Source organism: Pteropus alecto, unplaced genomic scaffold (assembly GCF_000325575.1).
Source record: "Pteropus alecto unplaced genomic scaffold, ASM32557v1 scaffold5, whole genome shotgun sequence".
NCBI classification, from domain to species: Eukaryota; Metazoa; Chordata; class Mammalia; order Chiroptera; family Pteropodidae; genus Pteropus; species Pteropus alecto.
Window position 1 is genome coordinate 380,805 of NW_006441953.1, and position 4,930 is coordinate 385,734.

A 4,930-nucleotide genomic window follows, 5' to 3' on the forward strand; every position below is an offset into this window, starting at 1 on the left:
GTCTACGGCCATGCCACCCTGAACGTGCCTGATCCCATTTGATCTTGGAAGCTAAGCAGGGTGGAGCTTGGTTAGTACTTGGATGGGAGACCACCTAGGAAGACCAGGTGCTATAGGCATTAAAAACAAAAACAAAGACAAAAAAAAAAACCCCGAAATACTTACTATCTGGCCCCTTACAGAAAGTGTTTGCCAACCCCTCGTCTGTAGTAAATTTCACTTATTGAAGGAAAAATCTGGAACTGGTATGATGGAAACAGTACATATTTTCCCTGAAATTATTTATTATTTACAGTAAGTATTAAAGACATTAACATTACGGTAGTATGTTGAGTGCATATCTTACTGCTATTCTTTAAAACACAATTTAAAAATTCTATTAAAAGATGAAAATAATAAATATAATTTAGTGCTATTGCAACGATGGAGCCAAATAATATCATACAAATACTATGAGTTATACAGTTGACTCTTGAACAACACAGGAGTTAAGAGTGCCAACTCCAGCACAGTTGAAAATGCACGTATAACTTTTGATTCCCTCAAAACTTAACTACTAATAGCCTACTGTTGAGCAGAAGCCTTACCGATGACATAAACAGACAATTAACACATATTTTGTATGTTACATGTTTTACATGCTGTATTTTTACAATAAAATAAGATAGAGAAAAGAGAATGTTATTAATGAAATCATAAGGAAGGGAAAATACATTTACGGTACTTACGTATTTATTGAAAGAAATCTGCAGATAAATGGACATGTATGGTTCAAACTTTGTTGTTCAAGAGTCAACTATAATAACAGTAGGTGGCTAAGGTAATGGGGGGAAATTAAATTTTGCACTGAATAGAAAGAACTAAGTCTCAGGAACATTTGCATTCTTGCTCCCCAGTATATGTTGTTGGTTTGGCTCAAATAAACTCTTATAAAAATTATCTAGAGGTTTGAATGTTTCATACATTGACATTTACTTGGCACAGTTGGCAGAATGCTAAAGAAACCGACCTAGGACCACCCTCCAGACCTGACCTGGTGCTAGGTACAAACAAGGGTTCATTGTGCCACACTAGCTCTCTGCTTTGCATTGGGTGAACTTGGGTGAGTTTCTCTCGTAATTCTAAGCCTCCTTGCTTTAAGTAGCAGGCCATAACTTTATTTGAACTGTTCTTAGAAAATCTTTGAGGTGGATAAGGGTTGAGATAACCTAGGGAAAGGGGAAAAAAAATTGGTTGCCGCTTTTAATTTTGGCTTTCACTTGGATTGCTTACTGAGAGTCTGAACAAAATCTTTGCTGGATAACTGACACATTGAACTCTCTTCAGCTGTGAAAGAGAAAGAACACTTGCTTCCTCAACCCAAATAGCCTCTGGGGTGATGATAGTTGTTTAGAGCTCCAAATCCAGAATGGTAGAGATGGGCCCTTTGAGGTGTCCAGTGTGGTAAGGCAGCTGATCCCAGAGAAGCCAGAGCGAGGCCCAGGGAGAAGGACAGGCACCCAGGAATGGGTTCACCTTGAGAGAAGGGGCTTGTGCTCTGGAAAGTGCTGTGGTTCCCACGGTGTCCAGTAAGCTCTCACTGGTCCTCAATCGGGTATTCTTAGATGACTAATTATCTTTGTAGGGTTGCCCGAGGGAAAATTTATTCTAGGGTGTAAAGTGGTCCTATAGGGAGATCCATGGCATTTGGTTGCTCTGGAGATACGCACATAAGTGTTAGTTTTCCCTAGTAGTTTGCTCAGAGTTTACAGATCTCAAAATTAACATAGGAAATTGTGCCTACCAGGCAGACAAGGCCCACCGCAGTCAGGCTCTCATTAATGCTAAGATGGTTGAGATGAGGATGCTTTGATACTTCTAAATTAATTTTTCACACACAATTAGCAAAAGCCAGCTATAAAATTAGGCAGAATAAATGGAAGGAACATTATTAGAGACTGTTTCAGAACTTAAAAAGGCTTTCTTTGCTAAGCTAAAATGAAACTATGTAAAAGGATTTTAGAGAAAAAGAGAGAAATAAAGTATTTAGATAAATGGATCAACCAATGATGTTGTTAGGGTGTCAACCCAGTTCTTTGAGGGATTAAAAATGGCTATCCTTATTTTAAGAGGCGGAGGAAGGTCATTTAGAACTTGACTCGTCAAGGACAGTCGTTAGGCCTCCAAAAAGAAAATTGGACCCAACTGTGCTCTGTTTGGTCTGTCTGTGTATGTCTGTATATTTATATTGTAAGCGTGAGATAATTATCTACCTCTGGATGGTACTGTTAAAATTAATTTAAAGGCAAGTGCTTGTAAGGATTGAGTATTCTAAAATTCTCAGAAATATAGAAACTAATCCAAGAGTTTTGAAGTTCATGTGACCTAAAGTTAATCCTTAGTAAATAAAAGCTAGCTTAACTTTGTTGATTTAAATAAAAGAGACATGGCTTTATTTTGCCTGAGTTTTATAAAAATAAGTTCATGTTAATAATTAACTTTGATGTCTATAAAATATGTTTCTAGAAGTTAATAAAGTGTCCATGCTAAAGCATGCTAATTGATTACTTCTTTGTTTTCATTAGATGTTGAGGTTTTAACTTTGCAGTGTTTCAGAAGGGCCTCTGGAACACCTTCAAAGATTTGTTTTTTAAGCATTGTAAAAAAAGTGATCAAAACCTACTAGGGTATGTGAATGAGGAAAGGTGTTCTATGGAAAGTAACCCCACAGAATGATCTGATCATAAATTCCTAAATGAGCAGGTCACAGTGTGTAGTCATGCCCCAGGCATATAACATTTTAGTAAAAGGCTTATCTTTGCTTAAGCAAGCCTTGTACATTGTTTTTGTGCATCTAGGTTAACACACCTTTGACATAAACCTTAACCACCCTTTAGAGAGCACGTAATCCTGTTAGCTACCCTGTACTCGGATACCTGTCTTGCTTTTTCTTAACTCCATGTCATCTTCCTTAAGTTCTCTCCTTAATTCCAAATGCATAAAAGAAGCTGCAAAACTGTTATTCTCCAGAGCATTTGAGATCTTGCTCCCCAGCACATGTTGTCAGTTTGGCTCAAATAAATTCTTATAAAAATTCAAAAAAAAAAAAAAAAGAAAGAAAGAAAGAAAAAGAAAAGAAAAGAAAGAACAAAGTCTTGCTCGAAAATTATTATCCTCAATTGCTAGGATCTTTGGCAAATCATTTTGCTCTTTTAAACCTGTTTGCCAAGGATAGTAATACCTACCTTACAGAGATGTTTTAAGAATGATATGAGACAATTCACCTAAAAGCATTTTGTGAACTCAAGCACTAGACCAATGTAAGGGGTTAAAAAATTGCTATTTTTGCAAACATATCCAATATTAATATTTTAATAACTATAAAGAAGTATCCAATATTAATATGTTAATAACTATAAAAATTCTGTTTATTAAAGAATATAGTCAAAGTTGTACAGATTTTACCTAATGTAATTCAAGAAGGCTATTTTGATTTTTTAAAAACAAGTGTCCTACAAATATTGTTATTGGGCCACATGCTAAAAAGACTGAAGCATGTGGATCTCCATCCCAGCTTGCACATGACTCTTTGTGACACCGAATGCCACCTACCACACACTATTCCATTTCCACAGCTTCCCTAACTCATCCTAGTTCTGTCCCCACAACCACACAATATCCTTAACTAAATGTTCCCTAAATATTCAAAGAGAACAATCAATTCCTCCTCCTGTCATTTTTCCTCTAGACTAGGTTTTCAAAATTTTTACCAGTTTAACCACTGCCCATTAGATATTTTAAATTTCTCTACTTGTCTCATGGTGCCTAGAATGAAGTACATTTCAGATATGATATAAATAATTCAGAAAAAAATCATTGTCCTTATTCTAGGCCCTGTATTTCTATTAAAATGTTCTAAGATCATATTAAAGTTTTTCGTTAAAATCATGACTCTTTTTTTTTTTTGCGATAGCTAATGGTTGAGCCATGTTTTACCCATTCCATTTTCCTACAATGGCTCTTTAAGATTCAACTGCAGGAATTTAATATATTCCTTATGGATTTTGTCCTGTTAGATGCAAAAGTAAAAAAGTATAGAAAATCTTTTTGTTCTCAAATTTCTATTTCATATGAAACCTGTCACTTCTTTCCTGTCCTTGGACTATGAAAATCCAAGAACAGTGCTCCTCTACCCCCAGCACTGGCTTTCCTTTTACTTGAACTAATTTCAGTGGATTTCTGATCTTTGCACTAAAAACAGCATTAACTCAACAAGGACTCTCTTTACTCGTCCTTAGTCTGTAGGCCTGAAGACCAGCCTACTGTTCCAAACTGAAAGATGAAGAATTGTAGCAGCCTTTAGTACAGGATGGCCAGAATAGGAGAAAAAACACTCCTCTATATTTTATCTCTCTAGTACTAAAATGAAAGAAGCAACTGTGTAAAAGGATCACTTATGGGGAGGAAGGCAAAGAATGTGTGTACTGGAGAAAAGCATTGGACTTGGAGTTAGGAAACATTGGTTATAATCCTAATTCTGCTACTTTCAGGTTGTGTGACTTTGGGCTAGTCAAAGCCTTCCTAGGCTTCAGTTTCTTCATATGAAAAATGAAAGAGTTAGGTAGATCATATATAATATCTGAAGTCCTTTTCAGCTTTAAGTGTTCCTCTGGCATTGCACGCACAGCACCACTTTGCTATTGCCCATAGCAGCCCTTTTTATCCTTGCTTTGTTTCTGTGTTTGAAAGACATTTCTCTCAAAATCCTGGAGGCAGCTAGGACTATCACAGGTGCGTAACCATTGTCTGTAGATTCAAGACTCTTCCTCTCCCTCTGTAACCTTATCCATCTCTTCTTTGAACATATATGAACCTTCTTCTTCTTTGTTCAACTTTGGACAAGTCCATTTCTGCTGTCAAATTCTACCAGGCCTAAAGAGAAAACTAAGGT

The 4,930-nt window shown here is 36.4% G+C and overlaps 1 pseudogene; it reads left to right on the forward strand.

Annotated features, from left to right (window-relative positions):
* LOC112485745 lies at window positions 1–119 on the forward strand (annotated as a pseudogene).
* The last annotated feature ends 4,811 nt before the right edge of the window (window positions 120–4,930 follow it).